This window comes from Haliotis rubra, unplaced genomic scaffold (genome assembly GCF_003918875.1).
Source record: "Haliotis rubra isolate DU_JTF1 unplaced genomic scaffold, ASM391887v1 Scf27, whole genome shotgun sequence".
NCBI lineage: Eukaryota > Metazoa > Mollusca > Gastropoda > Lepetellida > Haliotidae > Haliotis > Haliotis rubra.
Window position 1 is genome coordinate 2,441,678 of NW_025766780.1, and position 14,071 is coordinate 2,455,748.

The 14,071-nt window shown below is 39.9% G+C and overlaps 1 protein-coding gene across 4 annotated transcripts in view; it reads right to left on the bottom strand.

The window, feature by feature from the left end:
- Positions 1–14,071, bottom strand: part of LOC124280569 (glutamate receptor ionotropic, kainate 2-like) — a 120,984-nt gene that overhangs the window by 95,429 nt on the left and 11,484 nt on the right. Inside the window, exon 1 of one of the 4 annotated variants that reach the window (XM_046716530.1) lies at positions 6,059–6,070. The exons of the other annotated variants lie outside the window; for them this stretch is intronic. The gene's annotated coding sequence lies outside the window, so the exon portion shown is untranslated. Of the gene's footprint in view, positions 1–6,058; positions 6,071–14,071 lie in introns of those variants that run through there. 4 annotated transcript variants of the gene reach the window in all.

Genomic DNA, 14,071 nt, shown 5'->3' on the forward strand with positions numbered 1-14,071 from the left:
TGAGACTTCATCCAGTGGGGGTGGACTTGGGATCGTTAAAAAGTAATGATATAAGTTGGACCATAATGAATCGTCACTTACAATACCACGCCTGAATGATCAACGTGATGGGACCCCCGGGGCGGAAGATTTTATGCATGCAAGGTGAGTGTATTAATAGTGGAGCCCTGTCAATTAGGAAACAATCCCACTTCCGGACAATTTCTTATGGAGGAATACTAAGTTTTGTACAATAACACAGACCCATTTTCCTTAATCTCAAAAGTATTTGAGAATCAGTGCTGTTGATATATATCGTCCCACGGTATACAGGGTGTATTCTATCATTTTAACAAAATCATAAAGTATATATGTCGGCGTGATGTTATAATTTCAGTATCCATATATACATAAAAATCATTAAAGTTAATCTTGATTAGGCTGAAACATATCTATCTAATACAAGGCCTCCTGCAAATCTTTATTCCGGACCAATGACTTTCCCGCAATAAACAAATCCGTGCAATTACGATTCACCAGGTTTTTAAATTTAAATTATGTAGAAGTTCAGTTGGTTCATTTAATTTATTGAAACTAATCTGTGGCTAAATCAAACCCAAATCGTTTGAAGCCATATCAGTTGAAACGTTTAGCCCTGATACACATTGACACTTTTTCTTGTTCTGGCAAAAATGGAGTCTTTGATCTCATGTTGGTAGTTTTAAAGGGGTTCACCCACATGCATGTGAGGTCAAGAGAACACTAAGCCCCAGTGTAAAGTCGGATGAGCTAATGATAATCATATATTGTGTTATAGATAATGGAAATTTTCGTATTATGAGTTTTAAACAAACGGTACATCTGTGTGGTTTCTGGACATTACTAGACTAACGCTTAGCCTCTGAATGTACATAATTTTGACGGTAACAAACAAACCTAATAAATTGAAAAGGATCCCCAGGGAGAACAGAGATTCAGAACCTGAGGAAATCTAGACTTGCTTCATTAAGGGGTTTATCCTGAACCTGAAGAAATCTAGACTTGCTTCATTTAGGGCTTTAGCATTGCAAAGAGGGCTTGGCAAAAGGGAAAAGACTGTGGTTCAGGGACTGGGAGATAGACTAGACATTAACAAACAAAGTTACATTGGATTGTTAACGAAAACTTCTGTTTGTCAAGCAATCCGTGGTAATGGACTGCACCAATATTTGATAGTCAAACAACACATGGCATGCAAATAATGCTTTGCAATGCTTCCAAGATTGCATTGTCAAGACAGGGAAACCTATCAGAACATATGGATGTCCTTGCCTAAATTAAAAAATGAATGCCATAATTTGCTTATATTTGAAATGACGTATTTATCTCATCGTGTCATCAGACAAATTACTTTTCGCATATGGTTGTGCTATGTGCAACAATAGCTTCTTTGTTGAAGCTGATAAACTGGAATTTCAAATATAAAGCAAGTGCCCTCTATGGTTCCATTCTTCGGCTTCTGATAACATTGTTAGACACAAGGCTTAACACAGGTACACGAAGTTGTCGCTTGTCAATCAAGGTAGTGTTAAAGTATCTGATTATATTTTGTATGGGGTTCGTTTTGTGAACAGAGTTCCCAGTTATTTCTAGGATGTTGAATATTTGAAGTAATTGAACAAACTTTCTGACAAATTGTTCAGAAAGAGATGCTTTTGAAATGACACGAAAAGATGCGTGTCTCACACTCACGGCGACTAAATAAACACATTCCACTGCAAATATGGGATATGAAAACAGTTCTGGTCTTCATTACATGTGACGTTTACCATTCCAATTAAACTACAAAGGAATGTTATTGGCAGTTCCGAAATTCATTTCTGTAACCCTTTAAACAACAAAGGGAGGATCAGAAGAAACAATTGTAGTTCCAAACGGGAAAAGAATGTGCAATGTTTTCCTGAGGGCCTTTTAGTCCAAGGCATAAATTAAGAACTTCACAAGATTTAGACCATGTTCTGTGAGGTTAGAATTCTGTTCATATAATAAGGGAATTAGATTTTGTTCCGAAACAATAACACTTGCGTGTTTTAATCAAATATAAAACATATAAAGTATGGCGGGTTAGTTCTTCTTGGGAAGTGATTTTACCAATATCCGAACATGGGAAAGCAAGAAAAAACGATGTTCACTCTTTGGGCCAATATGTATTTGTTCATACTTGAAGCGAAAGACTTGAGCGTGAATGAATGAGGAAAGGTTCGTTTTGAATCATATGAAATGTCTAGCCTTTTTCCGCTGAAAAGGTGTACTGTAATAAACAAAAAGACATTTCTAGCTTTATCCAGACTCGTCCTTTCCACTTGGTTGCATTAATTGTCATTGAAAGTAGCCCGCAAAATGAGCAACGTGTACTTTTTCATAATACAGTTCCACCTAAGTAACTATTTCGCTGAAACAGACGCCAAGACAGCATACCGGAAGAACAATAAAAACAAGCCGAAGAAAGTTGCTTGTAATTATAAAGCGAAGTCTAACCCCGAAAAGAAAATGTTCAAATGCAGAATATACCAGAGTATTCTGGGATTCCCGAAGAACAGCTGCAACTCTGTAAGGATGTATGTTTTCTGAACAGGTGAGGGTGCACAGTTCCATACCATCAGTCTCCACCTCAACGTTTGGTTAACAGGCATAGCTGTTGGTATGTGATACTGTACAGCTATCGGTATCGATAGAGAGGTCTTGCGAACCCAGTCACCGGTATACCATTCTTTACATTGTGTTTGAAGCTTTTCGAGGTGCCTACAGACAAATGAAGTTCCAGGTGTGCACCAATACCCAATACTTTGGACTAGAACTATTCTAATTATGGCTCTCCTTTCCCCTTCCTTATCAGATTTCTGAGTCACGCTTTTAAGGAGTGTCATTGTAACAAGTTATGTTCAAAGTATTCTTCACATTTAAATGAAAGTGATTTCCATAAACACATTTTGATTACTCAAACATAAACTGAATAGTATTATGATTAACTTAGCAAAGGAACCCCTTTTAAATGTCTGTCATGATGTTGGTTTTCCTCAGTGTGGTTCTTCTGGTGATGTGGCATTAAGTGGGGCTTGTTGGTACAGTTTTGGTCGAAGAGTGATGATACAAAAATCCAGTGAACCTGGAACGAACTCATTCACAACGGCATCTGGCAATATTCACCGACAAACTCTAATGCTGTAGCTTTGTTGCACCTGGGGTACGTAAACTGGCTTTATCTGTTATGAGTAGGGGGTGAGGTGGGGGTGTTATCATGTGGCGTTCTGAGACCCGGGTTCGACTGCCTACAAATCTATTAACACGGAAAAATTGGACAAAGTTTTACCAATATTTTATACCGATACCTTAGTAAATAAACGAAGAGTTTATTACACAGCAGTCACTGAACGATTTGTGACTGTGTGTCGTCCCTGTTTTATGTCGTCCCTGTTATAATAATAATGTGTCCATTTATACAGCGCCAAACTCCACACCAGGTATGCTCATAGCGCTAACAATCAATAAGGCATTATTGAAGTCCATAGAACCTTTTGTAGAGAAATGTTTTGAGGTGACGCTTAAAGTTTTCAAGGGTTGGAGACAGCTTAAGGTCATCAGAGAGAGAATTCCAACTGACCGATGCCATGTTCTGGTAAGACTTGTAGCCAAATGATTTGAGATTCCACTTTGGTACACAGAGCAGAATAGATAAGGATGAACGCAAAGTTCTTGTTGGCATGTAAGGAGAGAGGAGTTCTTGAAGATACACAGGTGCAATACCATGAATGGACTGATAAGCAAGTGTAAGGATCTTATAGTCAATGCGAGCTTCAATAGGCAGCCAGTGGAGAGACATCAGGATGGGAGTGATGCGGCAATGTTTAGGTTGGAGAGTAACTATGCGGGCAGCTGTACCTGGATTGCTATCTGTAGACACAAGACAAGATACGGGTTTCGGACGTTCGTTCACAATCCACAAGCTGACCCTTGGCAGATTGAAGATTGTGAAACGTGGTCAGTTAATTTGTACATGTCCAGTTTTCAATAACATATACTGTTATAAATATTGCTCAGATCGGTTTTTCCTAAATACAAACTCTTTCAGTCATCGGCTTATCTACAAGTAATGCATGTTTATCCAGTTAGTATCTTCATTACAGATTACGTACATTATAAGTTGTATGCTTCTCTCGAGTGTAATACGGTCTGATGAACGCCTCTATGTAGCAGTGTCACCCGAGCCGGTAGGCCGTATAACCCGAGGGAGAAGCATACAACGTATTTATCTTACCGGCATGTTAAATGTACAAAATATAATTTTATTTTAGATCTATGTTAAAGATCGCTACCGACTATATGACATGCAAACAAAATGGCGTCTGCCTCTCGACTGGATTTTTAACATCAGTGAAACATATTCTGACAAGCATAAAACTGCTATAAAAATTGTTAATTATGTTTAAGCCGAGTGGCAAACCACCCAATGTATAAAATAGCTTAAATAAAGCAGTGAAAGTCGGTAAAATAAATCTGTACAAAGTGAACACAAAAACAGCTGATCGAACGGTTTTCGAACTTCGGGCACGGCATGCGTCATATTATGACGTCATACGATTGTTAGCGCTTCTTCTCGGCGGAGAGCTTGGCGGTTTCCGTGGCAGCGGGTAATATTTTTTTCCAGTTGTCATCCTCCTGGGAGGGTGACACGAAAACTTGTTAAACCGTCATTGACCAATGAAATTAAAGTATTTTACATGAAAGTAAGATAAGATTACAAACGAATGTTCTGCGTCCAGTATCTAAGTATCTGATCAGCTGAGATATAGTATTTTCCTGTTTACAAGTTTCTTGCACGACATACGTGAAGCCTGTGTAGAAGACGGATGGCCAACATGTAACATTGTGGGATAACGTAAATCCGCAAAAAATGTTCATGTAAACAGGCCATAAAGAAAGAAGGATCCTACACATAACTTTACAAACATAAATCCGTAGAAACTCTTCTTCGCTTCTCTCACGAACAACAGCCATCTGTCATGCAGCTCAAAAGGAAATGGGACTGAACCGATAACCTTATAAACGCAACGATCATGACATAAAAACTCTTGTTGGTGGACGATATGCCAATCCAGTTTTGTTTTAGTAGACACCAATACATCATGGAAAGTTCTGCTAAGATGTAGCCCACAGTGTAAGAGCTAGTGTTGGGATTTGGTTGAAATCTCACAATTGATGATTGTTTCATTACCAACGAACAATCATCGAAAAAAATTGGTTAGCGTCATTTTTCAGATTTTCCTATCCAGGTTGTTATTGCAGATATTTATAACATGATGCAACTTGCTACTTTAAAGTGATGACTAATATACCATGAACATAAACTTCCCGGAGTCTTGAAGAAATATTCAGTCATGGCCTTTCAGTTAGTGAAGTGAGTTTTCTAAGAATTAAACACGTTTTCTTCAACGATATGTTCCATTGTCAAGTATTTCAAAGACTAAAACAGTAGTTCCAAAATAGTTTATGTTCGATTATGAGAAAATGTGATCGATTGCTTGGTCGTTTGGTCACTGCGATCAATCTTCGATTATTTCAATTAATCGGAACACCACTAGTAAGAGCCAAATGTCAACGTGGACTGTTAAAGTTGACCTCGCTTGAGGTGCACTTGCGGAGGTCTGCAATCGCTGTGGTAGCTAAATCCGCCGTATTTGCTTGTTATCTTTGAAGTATCCTGGTCCTAATGTCGTTAGGTCTATGATCAGATACAGCAATCATGGAATCATTAGGCTGACAAAGAAACAATATACATCAAAGGGGCAAGATCTCAGAAAAATCTTGCCAGTATTCCCATAGGATCAATTAGCTGACAAAACCGATTCATTGCGCATCTAGGTTCTCCGATGGGTTCCCGCTAGAGTCAGTTTGATCCCTTCAGACGGCGTTTTATGAAGTATCCGTATGAGACGTCATGAACCTGTGTTTCTCTCAAGTCGTCTATGTCCTTAACCTTATGCATCTCATGCAAAACAGAGAAGGCGTTGCCAACATCACGAAGGAATTGAAATACAGGAACATCTGAGATGCTAAATCCAATAACATCGAGATGGGCAAAGGTTAACCTCATGCGATACGCCTTGGTCGTTGTCAGCACAATCATACAGTTTTATATACATCTATTGCGTCTTCGCGAACGTCACTGACTGAATACGGACTTTTTCAGACTGCCGGGTAAGATTTGAAGGAACTGATATATTTTGTTGAAAACCGTTTCATTCATTGAACAACAATATCACACTCTGAGATGACCTTTCATAATGATTGCCAGAATTGTTTTACAGTTTGCAATATGTCATAGGGAGGAAATACTTTGAAATATTTAAGAATATGTTCTCAGCTCTTCCATAATTTACGTTTTTCATAAAGTGTTACCACGGAATGTATTGGGGACAGAAGCTAAGTTATTTTGTGGGTCATGTGCACTTAGATAATGGGTTTCCCAGATACGGGCAGTTGAAGAACCAACGCAGCGTGGTTCTTTTGAGAAATTTGAAACTCGTAAGAAGATGAATTCTACAACTGAGCTTGAAGGTTTGACGGAACCCTCTCTGCCCTGTCCGTCTCCTAAGATGCTTGATGTAACCATAGTTCGTCAAGTAATTACTGCCGACAGGTAACCAATAGCAACGGCATTTGTGACGTAATGGCAAGTTGCTTGGCACGTTTATGACTCGAGTAGTTCTCGGGTAGCAGTCGTTTGTGGGTTACAGACATCTGTCAAACTGCCATTAGTTTTTAGTGTTTGGGTGTAAAAATGTCGTTAACATAATACTTAAGAGGTGTGGCATACATTAGCCATTTAGCTTGGTTGCTGTATAACACTGTCTGGAAAGTCTGTGGTGATGTTAACATCTTGGTATTAACATGTCACGCTTGTGATCTTAGCTTGTCTCCTAGCCTTGCTCCAAAGCTGCACTGAACGCTAAGCCCATAGATGTGTAATAATTCTGTCCTTGAAAGAGGCAAGTCTAGATAAAGACGCCAGTCTGTTAGAGAGAAATGTGTTTTTCTCATGTATATTTTTTAGAAATTATCATTTCAACTATTAATTATTACCTTAGATTACCTTACCTTACCTCGATATCATCAGTAATATCGCTACGAGCTTGCTAAAGAAACGTCACCACATTGACATCACTCCCTGTGGTAGTATTTTGTATATATTTACAATTCGTTCCTATAATATGTATATTTGAAAACTGAATATTTTGAATAATGATTTTAAAGTTTTTTATATTGGTGCATACATTTAGAAGATCTACACCAGCGTTTGTTGAATGACGAAAAGTTATATAATGCACTTTAACTCTCATTGACCACCACTGAGGTTTCATTAAAAAAGAACGGGAGAAATCTATACAACTAATGAAAACTTCCGGCCTGAATTTGTAATTTAATTAAATGTGAATAGTAATAACGAGGTGCATGTCACATTTCAATTTGTACCTTTTTATAAGTCACGACAATTGGACTAGGCGGGAAGGGGAGCTGGCGATAAATTTACTTTCAATTAAATTAAAGGAGACAGTCTTGGGGGAAGAAAACATGCATCAGTCGGAAACGAGTCAGGAAGAAAGATAAACGAGTAAAATAAGATTTAGTAATTAGTATGGGAAACATGGACACCATGCATCTCAATTGTGAGGCTATTTCTGTGTTTACTTCACGGTGAAACTAAGTGGGATCCTGAAAGAAATGAACACCTTCCTTGGTAGAACCGTGTTGCACTTTTTCTCTATTATTATTTCATTTTCCGGGAAATGTATGGATTACTAATAACGACGCCAGAGGGAGCTAGAACACACACTTGTGAGTGGGTGAGTTCAGGTATTTGAGCTGTGGTAAGACAAGGGATGCAACTCCTCATATCACGTCCCAGCGTCTGACACCCAGTTCCACTCGGCTAACTCCGTTCCCAACAAAATACCTCGGGCCTTAGTCTGTCTCACAGTCCCTGAACCACATTATTTTCCCCACTTCCAAGCTCTCTCTGCAGTGCTAAAGCCCTAAATAAAGCAAGTCTAGATTTCCTCAGGTCTGAATCTCTGGTCTCCCTGGGGCTCCTTTTTTAATTTAAATGGGCTTGTTTGTTACTATCAAAATTATATATATTCAGAGACTAAGCGTTAGTCTACTCGGGCCTTAACGGGGTAGTGATATTGCTAGACTCGCACAAGTCTCTAAAGTAATAATTGATAGTTCAAATGATAATTTCAAAACGAACACATTGACCCTCTGGCGTCCTGTACTGTCCGCCTATCTAGACTTGCCTCTTTAAAGGATAGAATTACTATGCACCGTGGTCTTAGCATTCAGTACAGCCTTGGAGCAATGCTATGGTATTGCATGAAACAACTGTATCTTGAAGCGAGAAACCCTCTCCACGTCCATAAGAAATCTCTGCTAAAAGCAGAGTCGATTGTACAATTGTGACTATATCATGAGTATATTTTTGTTTCAGCAGTATTACAGCTGTACGGTTTTGTTTGTAACGGCAGACCTCACTGCATGATGTTCATATAACACGACAGGTGTTTGTCAAGGAAGGTTACCTGTGTTTTACAGAGAGACAGAATTTGAAGCCAATGTCCAAACAATCAGACCAGTTACTGGTTCAGATGAGGATACCTGCCAGTGCTGGTCGTGTGGTCTTTACACCTCGTAAACCCTTCTGTCAAGTCAGGTTTTGAATACCAGGGTAAAGAGATAAGATACAGCCTCGTCTACCTCAATGAATTACCTTCGGAAGATTTGGCTACTTTAAGGGAGACAATCCTCCATCATCTACCGCCCATTTTCATTTCATGTCTAGACACGATCATTAGTAACTGGTCTGAATCTGAAACATCTGTCTAGTGAGGGTAACCATTAACTATGCTATTGAATAGAATAGTCTTGTAATATATATTGAAAGAAAACCGGAGAATTGTTTCATTTTCTGAAGACATTATCAAAGAATGATATACATAGATGGAGTGTCCGGCTAGTTGTCAAGGTCGGTCACAATATGAATAATTAAACTTAGCTAGCAGACAAAATAGTTTTAGGACCTTGAATCAAATTTGCTAAGACTGCCAAATCACCCGAAGTTAGTCCCATTAAACGCTGAGGCTCATGCAGAGTCAGCCATCTGTACCCTTCTTCAACACATGGATACACGTGACCCCATCTGACCCTTTCCACAGTTCCTCACAGTGATATCGTCATATGAGCGAAATATTCTCAAGCACGACGTAAAACCCAATTTCACCTCACCTCACCTCACCTCACAGTGATATACAGCTTGTATATATACAAGAACTTCCGGGAGCGTATGGGTGATGTTGCAAAGTGCGTAGGTGTTTCAGCGAAAATTGGAACACCTCAACCCATGAACACAATGGACTGCTCTGGGATTTAATTTTGAAATATTGCTTGATAGATTTAGCGTGGGTTGCACTATAGTATCGAATACCTCGTCTGTATCGAAAACTTCAGTTGACAGTGATAGGGTTAATGCTTCCTCACCAATATCATCATGAATGTAATCGACACACACTGTGTTTATAACATATCATAGGATATCAGAGCCGACAGTACCAATCTTGTATTATCCAATTTCATGTCTGTAAGAAGCGTTGTCAAATACCTAAACCTTGTATAATCGGCTCCCATGTCTATCGTAGTGCTAAACTTCATCCTTTCCCTCAAGCACCTGTCATTCCAGATACAGACATGCCTCTTCAGAGTCCGCGCTTTGAGCACATGGGACCACAGTAAAGAATTAATCTAAAACAATCAGCTGTCAAAATATTTCAATACTTCAACATCATGTAATATATTCTGGGAGCAAGCCTGTCCTCTCGCGACAATTGGTTTTTGAAAGAAAAAGAAAACAAGTCTTGTGTTTTCGAGCTGACTGCATTTTTTGTGGAATATTAAGAAACTCCACAAAACGTATCGTCATTGTTTTGCCAATATGCCACAGAAAAATAACATAGTGACAGAGAAGTAGACTCGTTTTGAACTGATCGAGAAAATGTAGATTTCCTTTGTCTCGAGCCCACAACGCTAACAACATACTGGCATGGTTCGTGAGCAGTTTTGGTTTAACAACGTTTAAACTGTCATTGCTTCTTTTATATTGTAACTTGGCAGCTTTACGGGGGAATCGTCACGATATGGCTGAAATATTGCCGATGTGACGTTAAATATTAACTCACTCACTTTACGGGGGAGCAACATCCAAAGGTATGTAGACTAAAGACGTTTACTACTTGATGAAACCCGCGAACACGTATATGGTGCAGACAAACTACTAACCATAATGACGGCGTACCTGGGATTCTAACCTACCATTATTGAATTCAGCCAAACTGAAGGGTTGTAGCTCTGCGAGAAGCATTGTGGCACCAGACAAATGAGCCACCACAGTGTGAGGTGTGGTCATGTACTGTGACAACAATACTGTCAGGGCGATGGGGACAGGGTGGTCACTGAACGAGGCAGTAGTAAACTCGTCATGCATTAACTTGTGCAACGTCATGCAACCAGACCATCTCGTAGAGATCAGCAAGGAAACCTTACACTATTCATACCATTTAAGAATACTCGTGTCATGATTGATATCTTCCCCTCAACCCATGAACACTATATCTTGTCCCCATTCCGCAACAACGGATGAAGATACTGAAGATGCTCTAAATCTGAATTAGTTCGACATCACTCAACGAAACTTGAAACGATAGTTAAATCATTGCACAAACTCTACAAAACTGACATGGTGTATTGAACATTATTGCTCGCATTCTACAACCGGGGACTAATGTGCTGGGCATGTTACAATCCATAAACTCAGCACCATGCATTCGTAAAACAATCAGCTTCGTTTGTTGAGGAGTTGAACAGTATTGATCGAATTCCATAAGAGAGACATCATGTGTTGAGCGTGTATGAGTGTATGTTTCGGAAGAACAGCACTGTTCATATGCAACAGCCATCAACACAGTGTGCTGAGGCAGGGCTGTCTAAATAACGTGCCTGGACATTATCATGCGTATGTCAAACATTTAGCTCTGTCTGCCGAGTCAGAATTACACATGCCCCATATACCATACATGTTTTGTTCGCATGGATCCATGGACTTTTTAAAAAAAAGTGTGTTTAAAAAAAAAAAAGTTTTCGAAATACGTTGCAAGAAATTGAATAAATCATTTCTATTTTAGACGGTGTATCCCTGAAACACTAACGTTATTTGCACCTGGGAAAATAATAGGAAGTGGACGGCATTCCGAGGACTATGATTACAGAATGATCAGCGATGATTTGGAGATAAGAAATGGTGAAACCAGTGATGTGCAGGAATTCCCATGGTCAGGAAAACACCTCCCGAGACGCCACAGCATGATGACCGAGCACTTTTTCGATTAATACCACATCGCCATTTGCAACGAGTCACGCCCTGAAGCGACAATGGCTACCCAATCGACATTTGTCCAAAAGAACATTGAGGAACCGCTTAAGAGCAGCAGGAATGTGGTACAGGAGAGCCATCAAACGCCTTCTACTCACAGATCACTATCTGAGGTTCCGCATGGCTTGGTATGTAGCAGGAAACGTTCGGAATCTGAAAACCTGACGGAAGGAAGATTCACGGGTCGAACGAAAGCAGGTTCAAGCTCAATGTCAAGGATGGGTGATCGAGGGTTTGGAGGCATACGTGGAGTACATACAGACATAGTAGGCTAAGTGTCCCTAGTGGGGAGGATCGGTGTTGATTTCGGGGTGTATCTCACACGATTGAAGGTTGAACCATCTCATCATACAACCAATCTTACAGCTAATCAGTATATCCGAGGTGTCCTCGAACCAGTTCTTGTCTCCCATTTCGACAACCACTCATTCGCCACGAGACCCCAGTTGATGGCTGATAAAGCCAGATCCAATGGTTCCCGGGCAGTGGTAGCTTACCTCGAGACTTACCAACGCTGTGACGAGTCTCCTTGCTCCAGATCTGAATCCGCTAGAGCACATTTGAGACACCCTTGGGCGCCGTATACAGTCGCTTGAGCCTCCTCTACGAAAGCAATCGTCGTGAACTGGAAGCAGTTTTTCATCGTAATGGCTGCAGTTGCCTGTTCAGCAGATCCAGTTACTGGCTGGAGGGATGAGACGGGGGTTCAGGCCGCCATCCGGGCACAGAGAGGGTTTACTGGCCTCTGAACTTCAGAACGACCGGTGTCATCTAGGGTGCTGCAAGTGCCATTTCAATTCGTGGAATGAATCCATATTCATAAAAAGTATATTGTATCGGGGTGAAAACCATTAAGCCTCAATATCGTGATTGAACACTAACAGCGTTATTTTCTTATTGTTAGAGGGATGTTCGTTCAGATCAGATAATTTGATTCAGCAGTTTGATTCCTGTACTTGTTCATTAGTCACTGATAAATAAATGGTTGTGATTTAGTTTCTCCAGGTGTAAGTAGCAATCACGAAGCTGAAATACACTGCTTCAAGTTAACTGGCAACCCTACCCAGTTTACATCTTTCAGTTCCCGCGTTCCCCCAGTGCAGATTCCGAGTACTTTGTAACGCAGTGGCTGATGTAAGATGGTCGAAGTTTGGTAATCGGAACCAGCCATCGGAGACTTCAATGCACTCAATACCAGATCAGTAGTGACCTTGCCTAACGATCCTTTGATTCAGAGGAGTAATCGACAAAACATTATTCATTTACTTCAGTAACATTGTCTGGGAACTGTCGCGCCAGAAAGTTCTGCGTGGAATACGATATGCATACCCGGACGGGGCAAGCTGATCTGGTCTCTTCTCCATGAGCATCTCACATGTAGGTTTCTGTCAGTATATGCATCTTTGCGTTATAACATGTGATATTAGAACAATAATGTTTTATTCACATTATTCATGGGCGCATATCAATCTGCTTCTGAATTTGAATACGATAACCATAAAAAACTGTAAAAAATGGCATCTGGTTTCTGTTTCGTAATATCATCTTTGTCGCCACAGTAACATGGCGGTACAGCAGTACAAGCTGGTTGTATGCTGTGCAGTTAACTGAATGAAGCAAATGACAAATTAAAGTTTTTACTTCATGGAAAATATTCATCTTAAGAAGAGTAAGATGTTTCCTTGCCAAACACGAATAAAGAAACACAACGTTTTTCCACAGTTTATTCCTTGTAAAACGGTTTCAAATAAAATATCGGACTTTTAAGCTCTTGTCGGGTAACCGTGCTTAACCTTCTCACTTCTCCGATCTTTACCTTATCCTGTGACAATGATGAAGAACGGCCGTTAATCAAAATTACACAATGAGACATAAAATCAATCCTCTGTGGAGAGGTAACTTTTTAAAAGTGAAATTTATAGTTTGTCATTTCAAAACTTTAAGTTAGGATTAAACGTCTATTGACCTCAGTCTTGTCATCAAGGAACCCAATTTGCACAACAACTTTTTTTGTCAGAAGCACAATGTAGTATTTCATGACGATACTCTGTGATCAATTCCTTCTAACAGAAAACACGAGGTTCTTTGGCCGTATCATCTCTACTCATGTAAACAGCTGGCGAAAACCCCAGCTCCACTAAAACCCATAAAACTATTTTGACGTGTTAGCTTGACTCGAATGAGCAAGTCACAAATGTTATTCCTTGAGTGCTTCTTTGAGAAAACTTACGGATCACATCCCTTGCTCCTAAATATCTTCAGCAGAAGGGTGTATCTTTTTATGGCCCATTAGAACTACATTGGGTGACATAGACGTTAAAAAACACCTGAAACCTAAGCTTGGCTGGCTGGAGTGGCAACAGTCAACAAAATTAACGACTTGGTCTTCTCAACAATATAACATCGGTGAGTTAGGGCGATTACGTCACTTCCCTAACGTCTAAGTGTAACGTCTGTGTTATTAAAGTCTTCACCATCGTGTGTGTCGTCGCCGCCGCCGCTGTAACCACTCTCCAAAACATTAGCTGCAGCAAGAAGGCTTGTGACATCTGCGTTTTACAAATGTAATAACAGTAC